The 21,829-nt window shown below is 44.0% G+C and overlaps 1 protein-coding gene across 9 annotated transcripts in view; it reads right to left on the bottom strand.

Annotated features, from left to right (window-relative positions):
- KIAA1217 (KIAA1217 ortholog) overlaps nt 1–21,829 on the bottom strand; it is a 508,293-nt gene that overhangs the window by 287,659 nt on the left and 198,805 nt on the right. Inside the window, exon 1 of one of the 9 annotated variants that reach the window (XM_074984877.1) lies at nt 13,334–13,405. The exons of 7 other annotated variants lie outside the window; for them this stretch is intronic. The gene's annotated coding sequence lies outside the window, so the exon portion shown is untranslated. Of the gene's footprint in view, nt 1–1,030; nt 1,080–13,333; nt 13,406–21,829 lie in introns of those variants that run through there. One more of the 9 variants, XM_074984876.1, reaches the window with a different exon arrangement.

Raw genomic sequence — 21,829 nt, 5'->3', positions numbered from 1 at the left:
TTGGTTCCCCTGTCATCTTATTTTCTAAAACATATTTTGCTGCTGACACCATCTCCTTCCTCAGGCATCTTCCAGCTCCTCTATAAAAGTGGGTTCCTGAAAGCTACAGTGCTTCACACACAACTGAAGAGATGATGAAAGGTAAGAAATGGCCAGGGCGGCCCAGGGACATTTGTAGATATGTGGAGAGGAAAAGTAGGTCAGATGTGGGGTGGAAATGGGGTTGGACCTTCAGGAAATGGGGTTGGACCTTACTGCAATATTAATTCAAAGTATAACTCAAGTGCTGCCCCAACCTGACTCCCCTTCACAGACAGCAATCTCTACCTTGAATTAAGTGGTGCTTTAAACATGAGCTACCTGGTTTGTCAGGGGATATGCATTGAGCCTCCAGCGCTGCTAGCTCTTGAGCTAATAATGCACTGGGAACACAGCTGCAGGCTGCAGACTTGAGTTAGCAGAACACTTCAGCTGCTAATCCTATCACTCCATGTAGCTTGACTGTTATTTCATACAGCGTGACCTCTCTCACTTGAGCTAGGCTAGTTGAAAAGAAAGAACTCAAGCTGAATGTTGCTATGAAGACAAGTCTGTTAAGTTGTAAGTTTGGGAACTCCAGCCTCTCTCTTCAAAAAAAGATATTTTGGTTTGTTTTAACTCAGGTTAGCTATTCTGAATTAAGTAACACTGGTTTAAAAAGCCATGAAGACACAGCAACGCAGCTTTTAACTCCAGTTGGCAGCTTGATTTCAAACCCAGGTACCCCTAAGGCTTTTAATATAAGCTACTCACTGAAAGCCAAGCTGCCATGTCTTCAAAGCTATATTAACCAGCATTAGCTACTTTCGTTTGCCTAATCCCATTTAATAAAACCCTCCATTTGTTGCAGTGAAGGCATACATTTCGGTTCACATCCACTGTCTGAGTACTCCATATCAGCCTTCAGACTAGTTATTTTGCCATTTTGCCCTATAGAGTTTTTCACGACATCCACACTAACTCCACGCCATTTCCCCAAGGCAACACTTACCAGATTGATATGGTTCTCTCTTGCTTTGAGGACAAAAGGATATAGTGAGTTCCTACTATGGATCTTGAAAATATAAAATACTGACAATCCTGAAAGCAGCAGACTCTCAAAATGACTTTCCATGACATACAACAAACCCTACCACCAATCACAAGCAACCACTGAAGAAGTTTAAACAAAAAACGGCATAAGTGCCACATCAATTCACCTTGTAACAGGTTTAATGTTGATCCCTTCTCTTTTGCTGCATACTAATCCTGATGGTATCACTCTTTAGTTCCTGCCATAAATACATTTCTTTTACAAAAACAAACAACACTACTCTACAATGGAAAGTCCCAAAGCACTCAGAAGAAAATATGTTGGCCTCCACCCATTGTCTGCTTTAAAGCTTCCTCTGCAGCTTCAATTTACAACACTCTCATGAAAATAAGGGGAACTCATCTGAACAAAGTAGTCAGATTTCAGCCATAATAATAATACTAAAAACTCAAGAGCTGTTTCAAAATCAAGAATCTTTTTTATGAATATTTCTCTTCATCTCCAGAAATGCAAAAGAAAGTTTGCAGAAAACTAAAGTATATTCTACCATTATTTTCCCTTCTGGCTTTTAACTTTGCAGAAAGATGTGCTGTGAACTGCATCATTAAATACCTTCTAGAAACTCAGCACCATTGCTTGTCAACTTGTGTACTACTGCCCTCTGTGGGATAGACTATATCTCAGGTTCGTATTAATAGGTTTCAGAGGTAGCCATGTCTGTTTCAGCAAAATCCAGTCTCACCTTAAAGGCTAACAACTTCACTATGACATAAGCTTTGCCACAGTAAAATTATTAGTCTTTAAGGTCCACTGGACTCCTTGTTCTGCATACTAATATTCAGCAGTTTTCTCTTGGGTCTAGAAACATCTGCCTCCCTCCATGTAAATAGGCTTTGCAAAAAGTGTACTAGAGCTTCATGGCATTTTACAAAATCAAGTGAAGACAGAGTTTAGATTGTTTGGATTCAGTGACAACTCAATAGTTCATCTAATTCAGTTATGCAGCAATAAAAACACATCTCCTGAAATAATGCTCACAGATGACATTGTTCCTGAGTTACATAAGGCAAAGTGTCTCCAGGTACATGAAGGCAAACAGAAGAAGAGTTGGTTCCAACGGCGAGTGGCACAGAGACATGTTTAGTGCCAATAGCCAATGTCCTAGCACTGTTTTAATGCCTGTATTTATAAGCTGAGCTTTTCTAGCATGTCCCTCAGAATACCCATAATCCAATAAAATTTTACCTCAAGAACCAACAGGGAAAATATTCTCCCAAAATAAAAAATCCTTACAAACCTGACCCTGCTACTCAAGTACAGGCTCAAAAAACTTCTCTGTTTTTCTGTTTATTAAAAAGGCCTTGCACTTCACTCAGTTTAAAGGCCAACAAGCCCAAGTTCGGTCAGACCAGACCAGTGACCACCAGTTTCCAGATGTTTAAATCTAGGGTCTGTTAACTCAACACCCTCAACTGCTACTGCAGCGCATGAGGACTAAAGCAGTCATTCAGATAGCCGACCAACCAGTTCCCAGCATACCCTGAAAAAGGTGGCCGTGGCATATGCGAAACTCTGTGTAAGTCCAGGACCCAGATTCAGGCTGTGTCTGCCTCTGAACTGCTGAGATCTAGGACAGTAGGATCTGTGAGTGTTTGACCTGGGATGGAAGGGCACCTGGCTTCTGGAAGATACAGGGTGGGTATCTGGGCCCTGCAGTGGGAGGGGCAGAGACACAAGAACTGGGTTGTCACAGATTTCATTAATTGTCTACTTCTGGGGGACTTTTTCCAGTTACAGACATGCTTGCTTACAAGTATTTTGAAATTAATTACCAAAAAAGTGAAAGTTCTGTGAATATATAGTGTTATTTTAACAAACAAAACAGAATTTTTACAGAATTTTAAGATATTGTGTGAGAATTTTTAATTTTTGATGCAAAATTCCCCTCTGAGTAGTTTTTGTACTTCAATTTATGATGCACATTTCATTTTCAAATACCATCATAATGCTCTCAATATGAACGATAGTGATCTAACCTTTAAAGAGGCGTTCAGCTATTTTTATTGCTTTTTTATTGTCATTCCTTCTTGATTGAGGGTAAAAGTTTTTAATCATGCATCAAATATAATAATGACAGACACAACATATGCAAAAATAATTCTGAATTGCACATTTCATATGGTTGTTTAACCTTACTTCATTTGCTTCTCGGATATGTGGGTAAGTTTGAATCCCAAGAGCACAGCAGAGTTGCTTAAGGAAGAAAAAATACTCAAGGAATTTATGTCTGATATGAAGATAAAGCTTGAACCTGGCAAAGTCTTCATACGTATTAGATAAAGGACTTAGAAAACAGATGCCCCTTCTTTCTAGCCGCCAACATCTTCTAATATCCCAACATCTTCTTAATCAACCAACATATGGTACCAATTCAGCAAAACACATCAGTATGACTTTGTATTTACATGTTCTTTTCCTAAGGAACTATTGTCAAAATTCAGTCATTGATGTGGAATTGTGTAATACTCATTTTCATCCCACATTTTTAAATGTAACAGGAAATGAAGAAGTGACTAGAAAAGCCACTTTGATTTTTCAAAATGTTGGAGAGTCTGCCATACATTGAGGCACTTATCAAAACCACATTCCCATATATGAATTAGGTGAGCTTTTCACCACTCAGAAGTTGCTGAAAGTACATTAGAATACACTGTACAGCTACAACCTGTTGCTACGACAACATTGCTGTTCTCTGAATGTATGGAATTTGTCTCTTACTTGATTCAAGAATTGAAATCTAGGAGTTTGGCTTTCATCCTTTTAAAATAAAGAAAAATATGGCAAACTAAAAGTGAGTGCAAAATAAATTTTCAAACTAAAAATTGCATCATCTGATTGACTAGATATTTGAAAAGTTTTCTAAGTTCATATAGTTGAAGACAGCCTGGTCTAAGTTGTTTATTCATTATTAAAATTTTATCAAATTTATTTCAAGTGTATATAAAATTATACCATACATACGTTACTTAGCTCCTTTCAAGAAGGGACTGAGAGTTCCTTTGCACTTTTACAGCATCTAGCAACAGCAGAGCTGACAGCCACTGCAGGCTCTGGGGCTAGTTGTGGGACAGACAGCTCTGAACCCCTAGAAGGGGCAGGGCCTAAGGCAAACGGGGCAAGGCTAAGGCCAGGCAGTCCTTAGTGCCATCCGACTGCAGTGCTGGCCTTCTCAGCTCTTAGAGCCGTGGAGAGCAGTGCTGTGCCACTTGGGCAACAATTCAAAGTGGCAGCAGCACGGGGCACCAGGCCCCTCTGAAGCACTGGGTCCCAGTGCAGTTGGCCACTTATGACCCGCATTGGCAGACCTGCCTAGCATGACGTGGCCCTATATCTTGACAGGGGCTTCTCTGTACTATTCATCCTACACATAAAACAGCCACAAGCATGATTACAAATTAGAAACTTATTACAGAGATAAACTGAAGAAGTTCAATCTACGTAGCTCAACAAAGAGAAGGTTAAGGGGTGATCTGATCAAAGTCCATAAGTACCTGCCTCAGGAACACATATTTGGTAATGGAGTCTTGGTCTAACAGCCAAAGCTATGATGAGAGTTCATGACTGGAAGCTGAAGCTAGACAAATTCAGACTGGATATAAAGTGTACAGTTTTAACAGTGAGAGTAAATAACTACCAGAACTAAGAGTTGTAATGTTATTTTGGGAAAGTGTTGCAGCCTTCGTTACACAGACAGCCAGACTACATGATCAGAATGAACATTTCTGGCCTTGGAGTCTACAAACCTACAACAATGAAGTAAAATAATCCCTTCTCAGTAAAATTATCAGTTCGCATCTAAAGAAATTCCATCACAAATCTTGTTCATAGGAAGGGGAATTTACTCACCTTTTGCAGTAACAATGGTTCTTGGAGATGCGTGTCCCTATGGGTGCTCCACTCTGGGTGTCGGTGCGTCGTTGCACCATTGCTCAGAGGTGGTTCTGTAGTCACGGTTTCCCATGCCATGCATGCGCAGCAGCACCTCCTTGTGCTCTCTGGTGTGCACACGGCACGGACCCCTCCATTCCTTCTCTTCCCTAGCAAATAGAATAGGACACTCCAAAGTAAGTATGGAGGGAAGTGGATCACCCACAGGGACACACATCTTGAAGAACCATCGTTACCACACAGGGTGAGTAACTTCCTCTTCTTCTTCTTTGAGTAGTGGAGTCCCCATGGGGGATCCACTCTGTGTGACTATAAAGCAGTAGTCACACTTTGGAGGTGGGTTTGGAGCCCAGTACCAATTAAAGTCGACAGAATGGCTTGACCCACTTGAATGGAGAAAGCAAAGGAAGATGAGAGAGCACAGTGCTGTAGAAATGTGTTGCTGGAAACCACATCGCCACCTTGTGTATGTCCGTAAGGGGTACATTCTTGAGAAAGGCGGTAGTGGAAGACATGGCTCAGGTAGAAAGGGTGGTAACAAACCCCAGAAGCTCCCTTCAGTGAAATGTACAGCAAGTGTGGATACAGCTGGAGATCCACTTGGATACTTGTTGAGACAAAATGGGGAGGCCCTTGGGTCACTCCACAAAGGATCGGAAGAGCCTAGGGGACTTGAACAAGGCTTTGTGTGATCAATATAAAAGGCCAACACCTGACGAACACCCAGAGTGTGCAACAGTGCATGTGCTGGATCAGAGTGAGGCTTAGGGAAGAACACAGGTAAGTGGATAGGTTCATTGATGTGAAATGGAAAGGGAACCTTAGGGAGGAATTTAGGATTAGGGCAAAGAGTGACTCTATCCTTGGTATAGGGAGGTTCAGCCATGAGAGTGGTAAGCTCCCCAGCTGTCCTGGGCAACGTGATGGCAACTAAAAACAAACCTTCACTGATAGATGGAGCCAGTAACACATCACTAGGAATTCAAAGGATGGCTTCATAAGGCCATTGAGTACATGGTTAACATCCAAGATAAGGACTGGAGGACATACTGATGGGAAGGTGTTTTGCAGACCTATCAGAAAACTTTTTGTGATGTGATAAACGAGGAAGGAGATCCTGTCCTCCACTTGGTGGAATGATGCCAATGCTGCAGCATGCATCTGGCCAGTACTAAGGGCTAGGGCTGACTCACACAGGTACAGCAGGTAGTCAAGGAGGAAAGGAAGGGGCATGGTGTGAGAAAGCACAGGATGGTTAGTGCCCAACCATTGAGAGAACCACATCCCTTTTTACAGGTAGGACGTGCATGTGGACTCCCATCTGCTGTCAATAGGAAACCTTTTTACCCGCTCAGAGCCTATGATTTCAGAATTCTGGAACCATGAAGGAGGCACAGCCAGTGTGGTCCAAGGTGAAGGGTGCGGACGAAGTCCTGAGGCAGAAGGTCGTGGCAAGGAGGAGCCAGTACAGACAAGGATACCAAGTTTGTCTCGGCGGTGCTGGGGCTATCAGGATGAGGTGAACCCAATCGAGTCTGACCATGACCAGAAGCTTGTGAATCCTGGGAAGGGGAGGAAATGCATAAATGCATCCCATTTGATGGAGAAGACATCCCACCCAGATGAACTCTGGATCAATGCTGGTGACACTTTCTGTTGACTAGGGTCACATACAGGTCTATGCATAGTTGGCCTCAAAGCTGGAACATGTGATTGAGGACCACTGTGTCAATTTTGCACTCGTGGTGATCGCTGAATGAGTGGCTGAGGATGTCTAGGGTCATGGTCAGTACCCCGGGGAGATATGCGTCCACCTGAGTAATGTTATGCTAAAGGCACCAAGTTCACAGTTTTATGGCCTCTACACATAGGAATGGGGACTCAACCCTGCCCTGATGGTAGCTGCAATACATGCAGGTGGTGGTGCCTGTGAGTACATTGGTGCCGTTAGAAATGCTGGCAGGTGTAGTGTACCACTCTGCGTTCCAGGAGGTTTATGTGGTGTGCTTGCTTAGTGAAGGACCATTTGCCCTGGACTGTATGAGAACCCAGATGGGCCCCCCCTCCACATCCCATACGAGAGGCATCCATAATAAGGGTAATAGTAAGGTTGATTGGTGGAACGGCACCCCAGCGAGAACGTTGTATGTACATGTCCACCATGGAAGGGGAGTGAGATCACATGGTGGTATGACCACGGTTTCCGACAGCGGGTCCCTGGCTGAGGCATAGCATGCGTCCAGTCAGGACTGAAGGTACCACATGTGAAGTCGGCCCAGCGTGACCATGTATGTGATAGCAGCCATGTGAACCAGCAGCTTGAGACAAACACACACCATGACGGTGTGAGACAGCTGCATGAATAGGATGAGATCATGAAGGGCCTGGAATCTTTGAAACAGGAGAGTGGTCCTGGCAGTGGTAGTCTTTAGGTGAGCCTCAATAAACTCTAGGAACTGTGTGGGTTGAACTGTGGACTTCCTGTAATTTATGTGCAAGCCCAAAGTTAGCAGGAGGTTTGTGATGGCCATCACCATATGAAAGGCCTCTGGGAATGATGACCCTTTTCTGAGGCAGTCATCCAGATAGGGAAAAATGATGACACTGTGATGATGTGGGTGGGCAGCCACGACTGCACAAGTTTTGGAGAATACCTTGAGCACAGTAGAGAGCCCAAATGGTAGGACCCACTACTGATAATGGTGTGAATGCACCATAAAGCCAAGGAAAGGCCTGTGTGCCAGGTACATAGTGATGGGGAAATGGTCTTCCGGTAGGTCGAGAGCTGAGAGCCAGTCATTTCTGTACAGTGCCAGAATAATGGTCACAAGAGTCACCATTTTCAACTGTCAATATAGAATGTGTTTACTGAGCCTCCTGAGGTTGAGGATGAGCCACCTGAGGTCAAGAATGTGCCTCCAACCCCCACCCCCATTTTTCTTCAGGGTTTGGAAGTACATGGCATAACACCCGCTGCCTTGAAACTCCACAGGGACCACTCAATGGTGCCCAGATGGAGGAGGTGGTGTACCTCTTGTCTGAGAAGATGCTGGTGAGAGGGGTCCCTGAAGAGGGACAGCATAGAGGGGCTAGAGGTAAATGGGATAGAGCACCCCTGGGCCACTAGCTCCAGGACCCACTCATCCATGGTAATGGCAGCCCAGCAGCGGAAAACAGGGCAGAGGCAGTGGTGGAATGGATGGTGCCCATACTGTAAGATTGTGGGAGCAGAAAGATCTCTCAGGCTCCTGACCACACCCTCAAAATTGCTAATTACATTGTTCAGAGTGGGATAACTGGGTCTGTCAATGCAGTTGCCAGTGAGGTCTTTACCACTGGGATCTGCGTCATTGGCGAGGTTTGAAGCATTGCAGTTGCTGATGAAACTGCTCCCGTGGTCTCGAACAGGAGCAGCTAACAGGCAGTTTACCTGGGAAAGCATCCTAGAGGAACTCAGGTGAGTGTGGCATTTGGGGGGGCTGCATTGTGAGCTGGTGGGTTGAATTTCTTGTCTGTGCATTTGTTTTATTTTGCAGAGAGGGGCAGTTTGAATAGCTGCCTGTGTGCCTGAGCATCCTATTTTGCAGAGTGGGGCAGCTGGGCAAGTTTGCAAGGTGTGAATTGGGAGAGCTTCCTTCCAGGTGGGCCTTCAAGGGCTGATTAGATTGGAGGCAAAAGCTTTGAGCCAGGCCTAACCAGCTAGCAGCTCTATAAGAAGGCAGCAATAGTGAACCCTGTGAGCAGTGAACAGGAGCAGCTAACAGGGAGTTTGCCCAGGAATTCGCCTTAGGGAGGAGCCCCACACCTGTTTTTCCCTTTCTTATAAGGTGTTTGTCTTGTGCCCTTCAAGGTGGCACTATAAACAAGTAAAGGATCTCTGAAAGGGAAAAAATGGACAGTGGCATGACTGGTGAGAGGTCTGCTGTTGTGACCTGCATGGCATGTGCCACGTTTGTTTTCCTCCCAGACGACAGAAAGGATTTTCTCTCTAGCAAGTGTAAGCTGGTAGCCATTTTAGAAGAGAAGGTTAAAGGGCTTGAGGCACAAATATCAACCCTCAGGTCCATCAGAGAGGGTGAAGACTTTCTGGATAGAAGGAAACATATAATACTGCAGGAACAGCAGGCTGCCCAACACAAGGAGGAGAACTGGAAGCATGTTACCTCCAGGAGGAGAAAACCAGTTCAGGTCTCTCCAGTTCCAGTGGAGTCAAGTAACTGCTTTCAGCTTACCTCCACAGGTTGATACAGTGGAGATAATTGGGGCTGATACCTCACAGGGATTGGATCTGAAGGAGTCCCCATGGTTTCTAACGCACAGGATGCACAGTCCCAGGGATGGGAGTTCTATGACCACCACCCCTTAGAGAAAAAAATGGGTGGTGGTGGTCGGGAACTCCCTCCTAAGAGGGACAGAGTCATCCATCTGCTGTCCAGACTTAGAATCCTGGCAAGTTTGCTGCTTGCCTGGAGCTAGAATCTGGGATATACAGAATCCCTGACAAAAACTGTTACACCTGTAGACTATTACCCCTTCCTACTTCTCCATGTAGGAACCAATGATACAGCTAAGAGCAACTTTGAAGAGATCACAGCAGATTACGTAACCCTAGGAAGGAAGTTCAAGGAATACAGCGCACAAGTGGTGTTCTCGTCTATCCTCCCTGTGGAAGGAAGGGGTCCATGTAGGGATAGTCGAATCACACAGGTAAATGCGTGGTTGCATAGGTGGTGTAGCAGGGAAAGACTGGTTTCTTTGAGCATGGGATTCGCTTTCGTGAACAGCAATTGCTGGGAAGAGAGGGGATCCAACTAACAGAGAGAGGAAAGAGCATCTTTGTGGGCAGGCTTGCAAACCTAGTGAGGAGGGCTTTACACATTTGTCGAGGGAAGGTGACACAAGCCCTGAGGTAAGTGGGGAAGGAGGAGGGAACAATCAAGCAGGTTTACTGGGTGAAGAGGAGAAAGTGGGCCAATCGGCCCCTTCCCTAAGATGCTTGTACACTAATGCCAGAAGCCTGGGGAACAAACAGGAAGAATTAGAGGCCCTGGCACAGTCAAAGAAATATAAGGTGGTTGGAATAACGGAGACTTGGTGGGACGTTTTGCATAACTGGAGCACGGTCATGGAAGGTTATAAACTGTTTAGGAAGGACAGACAGGGGAGAAAAGGAGGAGGAGTTGCACTCTGTGTGAGGGAGCAGTATGAGTGCTCAGAGCTCCAGTATAAGGAGGGAGAAAATCCAGTTTAGTGTCATTGGGTAAGCTTAGAGGTGGAAGTAATAGGGGTGATGTTGTAATTGGTGTCTGCTATTGACCGCCAGATCAGGGAGATGAGGCAGATGAGGATCTCTTCAGGCAGCTAAGTCAAGCTTCCAAATCACAGACCCTGGTTCTCATGGGAGACTTTAATCATCCAGACATTTGTTGGGAGACCAATACAGCACCACACAGACAATCCAGAATGTTTTTGGAGAATGTTGAGGATAACTTCTTGGTACAAGTGCTGAAGGAACTGACCAGGGGCTGCGCACAACTTGACCTGCTGCTCACAAACAGGGAAGAACGAGAAGGAGAAACAGATGTGGGTGGAAACCTGGGCTGCAGGGACCATGAGATCATAGATTTCAGGATCCAGACAAAAGGAAGAAAAGGTGAGCAGTAACATACAGATCCTTGATTTCAAAAAATAGACTTTGACTCCCTGAGAGAACAGATGATCAGGATCCCTCGGGAAACGAAGATGAAGGGGAAAAGAGTTCAAGAGAACTGGCAGTATTTTAAAGAAGTCTTACTGAACGCACAGGAACAAACCATCACATTGCATAGTAAGAAATGCAAACATGGTAGGCAACCAGCTTGGCTTAATAGGGAAATCCTTAGTCAGCTTAAACTCAAAAAGGATGCATACAAGAAATGGAAACGTGGACAGTTGACTAAGGAGGAGTATTAACATACGGCTGGAGAATGCTGGGGAGTAATCTGGAAAGCAATTAGAACTGCAGCGGGCAAGGGATGTGAAGAGTAACAAGAAGGGTTTCTACAGGCATGTTAACAGTGAACAGGTTATCAGAGAAGGTGTGGGGCCATTACCGGATGAGGGAGGTAACCTAGTGACAGATGATGTAGGAAAAGCTGAAGTACTCAATGCTTTTTTTGCCTCCATCATCACGAACAAAGTCAACTTCCACATGATGGTCCAAAACAATGCAGTATGGGAACGTGGAGGGCAGCCATCTGTGGGGAAGGAACAAGTTCTGAGCTATCTAGAAAAACTAGATGTACACAAATCCACGGGTCTTAATTTAATGCACCTGAGGGTACTGAGGGAATTGTCAGAGGTCATTGCTGAACCTTTGGCCATTATCTTTGAAGAATGGAGATTGGGGGAGATACTGGATGACTGGAAAAAGGAAAATATAGTGCCCATTTTTAAAAAAGGAAAGAAGGACAATCTAGGGAACTACAGACTTATCAGCCTTATCTCCATTCCTGGGAAAATAATGGAGGGAATCCACAAACAATCCATTTTGGAGCACTTGGAAGAGGGGCAAGTGATCAAAAGTAGCCAACGGATTCACCAGGGGCAAGTCCTGCCTGACCAATCTGATTAGCTTCTATGACGAGGTAACAGGCTCTGTGGACACGGGGAAGTCAGTGGATATTATATACCTTGATTTCAACAAAGCTTTTGATACAGTTTCCCACAACATTCTTGTCCATAAGTTAAGGAAATTTGGATTGGATTCTTGGACTATAAGATGGATAGAAAGCTGGCTTGATGGTAGGGCCCAACAGGTAGTGATCAATGGCTCAATATCTGGGTGTCGGTCGATTCCAAGCAGAGTGCCGCAAGGTTCGGTTCTGGGGCTGGTGTTATTCAACATCTTTATTAGTGACCTGGATGAGGGACTGGATTGCACCCTCAGCAAGTTTGCGGATGACACAAAACTAGGGGAGAGGTAGACACATTGGAGGGTATAGAATGGACCACGGTAGAAAAACTAACCAATTAACTAACTCTTTTTGTCTTTCAGAGAGAGAAAGCAAAGCTTTGTTTGCAGCCAAGGGTGGTTCGGAAGGAACTGAGGGGCCCATGCTGCACGTGCCCCAAACAGTACGAGGAGCTGCCACTGCACATGCACGGTGAAGTAAACATGGCTATAGAAGAATCTTTGAGTGCCAGCGCAAGGATCTGAGTAGAGGACCCATGGGGACACTACATGAAGAAGAATGACCTGTATATGTAAAATAAATACAGCACAAATAGTCTCTGACATTGGCACACACGCTACAGCACCCTTTCCAAACTTGAGGTAAAAGATTAAAAAGCAGTATTGTCAGCCATGCTTAGGTTAAGTTTATTTTTTGGAGGTAGGGGTGAGAGGAGGAGAAGAGACAACTCTTTTTGCCAGCTAACATCTGCAAACAGTGATAAATGTCAGAGGGCCGCACAGTGGAGCATAAGAGCAGCTTCCACGAGTAAAACAAACACTGGCAGCTTGAGGGCAATGTCAGAGGATGTTTTGATAAATTACCTGGCCTAGTTTGCTTTTTCAATCTCACTTTTTCTTATTTATTTACTTGCCTGCAACCAGAGAAAGCAAAAGATCCCCACACTCATAAAATGGCATATCCTGGCACTCACACTGACAACAGCACAAATTGCTTGTGCGGTTAGGACAGATGTTTCTGAATAAGATCAACAGTTATTCATCCATTTATCATCTTGCTAGTTTTCAATTAAACTACAAAAATGTACAGCTATGTGAACACTAATTTTAATAAGGTCTCATCCAGTTATCATGGGCTTGCTTAGAGGGATGGGTATATTGCACTAACTCGAACAGATGTTTGAACAGAACCATCTGATTCACCACGGCACCCAAAAAGAATCTGAACAATCAGAGAAAAATGTGGCTGTCATTGGTACAGAGTAGCGATATTACTGGTCTCCTTTCTTTCTGGCTGCTGGATGCTGAAGCCTACTCCAGATGTCTCACGCAGGCACCTAGACAACCTGTCTTTATGATTTACATTAAAAATTACCTAATAAATAAAAGCTTTAGTCTTTAAGGTGCTACAGGACCGTTTGTTTTTTTTATTAAAAAGTGTAGTTCATGTGCAATTTTTTCATAAAATGTTACATCATTCCAGATCCCCAAACTGTTTTCCTACTGAGTTCACTGTAATTACACACCCTTTCCCTGAAGAAAGCAAGTGAATTGTTTTAGATTTACATCTTAGGCAGCTTATTTTCAGATAAAAGAAAACAGCACAGAATCAAAAGCTACATTCTGAACTTCTGACTTACTTGACTATCGTCTTTCTCCAACAAAGCCTTCTGCCTCAGCTACCAGCAACCAAGAGTGAATTTCCTCCTTCTTAGACTATTCTTGACACAGACTTCAATAAGTTTTCCTTTTCAAGTTAGCCTTCAATAGCAACAGGAAGCTAGTTTCAAACCTACACTCATCCACAGGCAAGAACAGCGCAAGTTTTTGGCTGTAACTTCTCTACAAGTCTGCATAGCAACAGAACTTAAGAAAGAAGATCTCTGAACTTTAAAAAAACAATTTCCAAAACATTTCACGACTGTAGAAGCATGAAATTATGGCACAGTGCTTCATCTCCTTTGCTTTCAAATCCAAAAAAGGTCTTTGCTGAGATCAGTTGTAATAAGGAAGTCAGTCTTCCCTGACCGGCAGATGCATGCAACTGTACTTTTATAAATCACATCTGATAAATAATCTAGCAACAGTTCTGAAGGGTAATCAGGGAGAGATTGAATTATCACTAGGTTGTAAATTAAACATTAAATCAAGCCAAAACAGCTGCATCTACATTATCAGCCTCACACTGGCTAATAAACAAAGGACTTGGATGTCTTTACTACAATATACTAACCCCGTTCAAAAGACTCACTGTAGAGCAAAGTAGTAAAATATTTTTCACTTCCCCTTTAACAGCTGGTTTTAAAAATCTGAACGATACAGCTCAAAGTAGCCTTGATTTTAAGAATGCAGTGACGTGGAAACACACTGAACCACTAAACAATCTATGAGACTCTTTACTGTGCACAATATTAGTCTTCATGTCCAAGCCTCCAAAACTTTCCTGGTCTGTGAGGAAATTTAATATTGCAGATCAATTGGCAATTTGTTGTGTCCCATAACTGAGAAAAAGAGGTGTGCTCTCTTCTACAAGCAATGCATACAATGATCAACATTTATTCTCTCCCTCTATTCCCTTTTCCTAAATTGGACTGAATCATCTCCTGTCCTGGAAGATGAGGAATGGGATTCTGTAGGAGTAAATGTTTTTAACTGAGATGATCACACTGAATGGTAACTTCTTTTGTCTACCCAGCCAAGAGAGACACAAGGCGAATCTGCAATTCTGGTATAATCTGGGATGAACGTGGGAGGCTACAGCAACCCCCAGGCCAGAGTGAGACTACATGGAACAATAGGTAACTTTTTTTCCAGAGGTTTTCTGCAACCTCTGCTTACCTGTGGCCTGAACACGCTCCCTGCTACCTCAATCTTTTTAATCCTTTTCATGTAGACAAGGACCTGAGAAACACACAGCGGCAACAAGAGGGTGGAAGGGCAGATTAGGTGTCACAAAGGTAAGGAATCCATGGAGAAGTCAGCACCATGTATGGAGACAACCCTCAGTATAGAGATCTATGACAAATTGACACACTGAACACTAAGATACTTTGAGAATAATGAGCTAAATTAAAGCTGAATCCTGTCTCAAAGCTTCATTCTAACAATTATTTTTTAGCATGGAAAAATAGGCACTTGCTCAACAAGTACAGAAACTGTGATCACAAACTAGAAACGGAAACACTGAGCTACAGAGGACAGAAGTAATCCAGAATGAACTACTTCATTATCAATGTGACAAAGGAGAGAGGGTTGCAATTGAACATACTTTCTATACCCTTGGAAAAAATAAGAACAAATACAGGAAAGATACTTCCTAAAATTATCTGGCAAAGCAAGAAATCTTCCACTAAAGGACAAGGAAATAAAGAATAAGAATACTTCTAGGGCAAGTCAAAGCAATAGTAGAAATAACTTTACTATGTGTGACAACTAGCTATCTGTTTTGCGTGAATGCTACTACCAAATGGATGCAAAGTACAAACATTCACTGATACACGCTGAAACATTATTCTGGGTTGATACCTGGTTGCACTTAACATAAGCAACACTTGCATCTCTCATAATCCCAATAAAATCTAGTGCACATCAATTCAGATTATGATTATTTCATCAGAGAAGAAGCGTCAACTCCTCAAGCTAACTTGATTTCCATAATAAAATCCAAGATTTTCTAAATATTGTGTTAAATACATACGCCTCTAAATCCAAGATACAGGCTACACCCAAAATTCTATATAAAAGCTACACCTTAAAGGAGTGAAAATACATTTCCATTATGTCCTTTATTAGGTCCTGGCTCTTCCAATCTTGTAAACTGTGCCTTTAAGGTACAAAGGATTTACACATTTATTTATCAATAAAAGCCATAAATAGTTAAAGATGATGCCCTCTTAACAGGTTAACAGAAAACCTATACAGACCCGTTTAGTAAAATATGGGGTTTTCATCCGTGAATAAAAAAATCTTCACTTCAGTCTCATAGCATTAAAGACACACAATTATAGAAAAAGAAAAAGAGGGAGGGAAAGAATTAAGTTCCAAAGAAACAAAAAAGCCAATTTACAATGCATGTTTGCCAGTGAGGTAAACAGAACAGAATCTTACCTAATGGAAGACAGACCGCTACCTTCTCTGTCAGAAAGTTCACCAATTGTTTATTTAGGAAGCAGAGGGAGAGGAGAGCAGGAAAGAGAAGGAGTTACTATATCCTGATATGGAATTATTTTTTGAAGAAGCAATTCTGCAGTCTGCAAGAAACTTCTAACACTTTTCACAAATGTCCTGTGCAAATTAATATACAGCAGAAGGAATGTGCAAGTATCGCTGTAAAGAACTACATCTACTTCAGTACATTTCAACTATTTCTTTTCGTACCTAAATGTTAATCTTATAATAGCAGTTCATATTTTAAATGTTTGCTTCTCCTTACAAATAAGCATAGCGGGATATTTATACAGTACAAAAATCTCTATTTTAGATGACGTGCTTACATATTTTATATAAGGGACTTTACATACAGTACTTAAGATTTTGCATATGAACCAGAGGCTGTGCATACTGAGCACACCGATAAGGATGCAGTATCCAACAATCTTTACGTTACCAGTCACAAGGATCATTACTCTGCACCTAAGTAGACACACTCAGTAGTATCACTATTTGTTACAGGTTGAACCTCTGCAGTCCAGAGCTCCCTGATCTGGCAATATCCATGGTCCAGCATATAGGTGTCAATTCCATGGGTGCGCCAATTCTGGAGTACCCAGAGGAAAAATTAGTGGGGTCAGATTGTAAATATAGACCAGCATCAAGTGCCCCTCTCTGTCTCCCTCCCTCCTCCACTTGCCTGTCATGTGCCAGCAGTACCCTGCTCACCTACTCCTCCTCAGTGCTGTGAATCACCTGTTTGCAGCATTCAAGCCCCAGGGGAGAGGGGGAGAAGCAGGGACAGGGAACACTTGGGGGAGGAGGTGGGGAAGAGGGGTAAGGAGGGACTCTCTCTGTACCCATCATTTTCCTAGGCTGGAACCCCAGATGGTACAAGAAGGACCAGTGGCTGTGATTTGGGACAAGCAGCTGGGAACTCAAGTGTCAGCAAAGGACCAAGAAGCAGAAACTGAGGTCAGTGGCTGGGACTGCAGTGGCAGCAGAGGGGCTGGCCACCAGTACCCTGGGGTGGCATTGGAGCCCCTTGGTGGATAGACAGCACCTAGGAGTCTGGGTGGCAGTGGGACCCCAGACACAGGGTCCAGTTGGGTGCAAAGTCTGGGGATGCTTCAACACCCCCTACACTCCTACTTCCCACAACTATGGGGATCAACTAGCATTCTGCAGTGACTTCCCAGGGCTTGGCAAATTCTCTGGTTCAACACTGGTCAGGTCCCCAGGGTGATGGGCAAGAGATGTTCAACCTCTATTTGTTTATGGCAACATTCATAATGTGCTACATGTTGGCTATACATTCTAGAAGAGATGGTGCCTATTCCAAAGAGCTCAGGTCACAGACCAGAGGTGGGTGGAAAGAAACAGTTAGAAAGTTTTATACACATCAACTCAATTCACTGCAGAGTGAATGGAAGCAGCAGAGGTCTTTGAAAGGGACTGTTAAAATGTAAACGAAATACAGCACTTGCAAGATAAGTCCAAGGAGCAACCTTACATAAGGGAGTGCATAGGAGACACTGACAAAGAGAAGGACAGGAGCAGACCAGTGAGGGGAGACTGATGCAAAGTTTGAGAAGGCAATTGGAAGAGGAAAGAGCTGAGACATGTAGAGTTTTGAAGGATGTAACAGGAAACAGAGAACAGTGGATGGAGGAGTCAATGGTGGGTACCTGCATGAGCTAATTGACAGGTAAGGAAGATGCCCTGATGATAAATATAAAGCTCAGGTCACAATGAGCTGTGCCACAGATGGAGTCTGCAATCCAGATTCTTTGAATTCTGGGGAGTGCTTTATAAATTCTCTCATCTGATCCCTGACAGTGCTGTTTTGGTTCTGTGCTGGATTCAGTATCTGAGATGGATCATTTTTGACAATGTTTTATATAATCACTGTTATTTGTTTCGAACAGTGCCCAAAATGTCCTAGGTATCTTACAAACACAGAAGGCAGTACAATTGCTGAGCTGAAAATCTGGTAGTCCTAAATGACAATCCAGAACAAGAGCGAGAGAAATGAGTACAACATAAGAATAGCATGGTCAGTTAGGGACAGGAGGAAAAAAGTAGGGGACCCTAGATGCTTAAGAAACAGCAGCAAAGTGGAAAAAGGAATAGGACCAGCTCCTGAGGAAGCAGAAGCAGTATCTGGAGCAGCAAGAGGAAATGAGTCTAAGTACAGGGACAGATAAGATGGAAAAATATCATAGTAACACCATATGACTCAATGGCATGCCTGCATTTTGAATGCTGCATGCAGTTCTGGTCACCCCATCTGGAAAATATATATCAGACTTAACAAAAACTGTCAGAGAAGGCAACACACATAATTAGGAGTATGGATCAGCTTCCATATGAAGAAAGATTAACAACAACTGGGACTGCTAATCTTGGAAAAAGAGATGATTAAGGGAGGATATGATAGAGGTCTATTAAATCTTGAATGGTGTGGAGAAAATGAGAAAGGAAGCATTACTTACCACTAGACATATCATAAGAACTAGAGGTCAGCCAGTGGTAAATTAATAGGCAGCAGGCTTAAAACAACTACAAGGAAGTACTTTTTCACATAACACACAGGCAACCTGTTGAACTCATTGCCAGGGGATATTGACCAGCAGATGAAAGCACAGCTGAGTTCAGCAAAGAATTAGGTAACTTTAGGGGGGGAAAGGTCCATCAATGGCTAATGGCAGGATGCAAAAGACAGTTATCTTTTTACATTCACAGCCTGCATTACAATGGCATTTTGGGCCAGGTGAGAGTAGAGGTATTCATGCCCCCTTTCTGGCACAAAGTATTTTCTCTCTGCACTTTTTGAAATGGGGCCAAAGAGGGGGGAATTTGCCAAAGGGCATTAGTAACTTTCAAGACCCCTTCGTACTTAAGTAGGGCAACTTGCCCCTTATGCCAACGTGCTGAGCACCCGAAACAGGCCATTCTCTGGCTCCTCTAGCTTCTCTCCCTGTAACCTTAGGTTCCAAGCCACATTCTTCAGGAACTCCTGGCACTCTTTTTGTATCATCCTGGGACTTTGGGAAAGGGCAGCATGTAATGGCTTCATGTGGTGAGAAAGACAAGGAGTCCGGTACCAGGGTTAAACAACAGCTGGCCACAAGGAACCCCTGTCATGGGACAACAGTGCTGGTTCAGGAAAGGTGGATCTGTGTTGGTCACCCAGATATCTATGCCTCTCATCATGTCTTCAGCACCAGGACATGGAATGGGACCGACAGCTGGAATTAAAATGGCAGTGCGAAGAAGATCACTGAAAGCACAATGAATGGTTGAGACCAGGACCGATGCTGGAGAGATGATGACCAGCATTCCAGGGAACAGTACCAAGAACAGAGCTGAAGCTATGGAGATGCTGACATCTCTTGGCAGTTCTTATTCTGGAGCAGGGGCAGGGTGTACCTCAGAAGGTTTGTCCCACAACATCGGCAAGCACACGGCTGAGTCCTGCCTTTATCCTCTATCAGGAGATTGAAGGGGAGTTTGAGATGTCTGTCTCTTGGCCTCTGAGACTTGGTGGCCTCGCACAGGGGAGTGCTGGGTGTTGCCATGGGGGCAATGCCCTGAAGGAGCTCAGCACAGGCTTGCCTCTAAGCCCAGGGCATTGGTTCCACTGGCACAGGCCTGGTCAGCATGTCCTGCACTCCTCACAGGACTTGGGTCAACAGTGCCTCTCAGTTCTGGAGACCACTGTCACTCTCTGGTGCCAATTCTATGGGCCGAGCTGGGGTGGACTGCTCCACTTGAGTCAAAGAGTGACTTGCTGGTGGCACTGAGGTGCCCAGCACAGGTCTAGGCTCCCACCCTTCATCTCCTTGGTCTTTGGACGTAGAGTGGAGTGGCCCTTGGCTGAACCCTTCATCTGCACCAGGGCCGGCAAAGATGAGTGGTGCCAACGGGAGGATGTTATGAAGGGGGCATGCCACACCAGAGGTACGATGCCCAAAGTCAATGCCAGCACCTGCTCCCCTGCCAGGGACAGTGTTGACTCCATGGCTTAAACAATCTGCAAATTCAACGCTTATCACTAATGTACCCCTTACTGAAGGCAACTTTCATGCGGGTGACTCACAGGCATAGAGTGCCTGCCTGAGGCAAGATCTGAAGCCTGGAGATTGGAGCAGGTCTGTCACTAGGCAAACATCCCACTGGAGACAACAAAACTAGTTTCTAAATAGGAAGAACTATCTAAAGAGCTTCTAAGTAGAAGAGATCTAGCTATGATGAATCAAAGCCAGCAGATCCATTGTACAATCACTGGTGGCAATACGCAATGGAGGAACTGGAGGGCCATGCAGTGCCTCTTATATTGTGCCATAGTGGTGCCACACTAGGGGTCACCAGAATCTCCTCCCCTGCCCACCCGCGCAGATGCTGCTGGAGGAAGAACACCTGCCAGGGGTACATGTGGCGAGCACACACACCCACTGTGGAATGGGCAGGAGGAATCATTTGAAGAACTCTATGTTCTGAGTGTTCCTAAACCTTTGACTGTTAGAAGCTGGGACTGGATAGCAGCAGATGGATCATTTGATAAGTTGCCCTGTTCTGCTCAAGCATCTGGCACTTGCTGCTCTTGGAAGAGGGGGTACGGGATTAGATGGACCTTTAACTTGTCTGAGCCAGAATGGCCATTCTTACATTTTAAGTGTAGTACCCACAGGCACTAAGCCCTCATGCTAGGGCGAGTGAAGTCTCTGCTTTACTGCCTGAGCTGGGAGCCAGGGGGCCTTTAGCTCACGTGGTAGAGCACAGGGCTTTAGCCCCTACGATCTCAGGTTTAATCCCTGGTGCTGGCGACTCAGGTCTGTCAGTGTTACAAGTGGGGGCTTGTCCAAGATAAACTGCTAGGTCTAAGAAGCTTAGGATGCACTTCCTCAGCCCAGGGAAGCATGTAGTACCCAGAGGCACTGAGACCTCATAGTAGGGTGAGTGAAGTCTCTGCTCTACAGCCTCAGCTGAGAGCCAGCTGGCCTTTAGTTCATGTGGTAGAGCAGAGGGCTTTAGCCCCTGTGATCGCAGGTTCCATCCCTGGTGCCAGCGACCTGCATCTGTTGGCATTACATAAGGAAAGAGAAGGTTTAGAGTCTAGTAATTAAAATACCATGTTATATTCTCAGATATGTCAGGGATTAGAATTTAGTTTCCCAAAGTAGAATTCACTCCAGCCCCCCATGCCTTCATAATCTGCACAGAAGAGGCACAATGGCTGGTAGTTTCAGATGAAGAGCTCTAGACAATACAGGCAGCACACCTCAACTATCTCCTCTCCCTGATGGAAAAATAAAATTCCTTGGTAAAGCACAGTGGCACAGGAGCGCGAAAAGTTTTCACTGTTGCTGCCAGTGTGTTAATGGCAGTGTGACAGTTAATCTCCAGTGTTATTAATCTAACACTTTGTGGGACCACTAAAATTAACTCTGAAAACAGATGGCTGTGATCATGTTGTCTTTCTCCGTTTCTTGTACTCCATAATATTGATAAAGTACTTCCATACTTGGCAAAAATTTATCATCAGCGTTTCAGAAGAATAATTAAAAGGGAGGAAACAACTTCAGAGCCCTAAGAGGAGCAAAAGGCAAGTAGTAAGGAGCTAAAAATAGAGGGCCCAGTAGGAAGTTCCTGTACTTAGATATGATCTGCTATTGTATTCAGATCCTGGCATTATAAGTTGAGGTCTAGAAGAAGTCATCATCTTTACTACATCATCTCCTTCCTACTATTCCTTTAAGCAAAGAAGCTGATTAAACATCCTGCCACACTCCAGTAACTCTAAAAGTACCTTTTTTTTTTTTTTTAAATTTCACACCATAAAAGATCAGTCGCATGTTAAATTGCTCTTCTCTTTGTGAATTTACATTAAACACAAAACTCAGTAACAGTTGCACTTTTGGTCTTTTCAACCAACCATGAAAGCATTAAAATGTAACATCAGCCAACCAGTCGCATACACACGT

Source organism: Carettochelys insculpta, chromosome 2, assembly GCF_033958435.1.
Source record: "Carettochelys insculpta isolate YL-2023 chromosome 2, ASM3395843v1, whole genome shotgun sequence".
In the NCBI taxonomy this organism is placed as follows: Eukaryota; Metazoa; Chordata; order Testudines; family Carettochelyidae; genus Carettochelys; species Carettochelys insculpta.
This window is presented reverse-complemented; position numbering and strand designations above follow the sequence as displayed.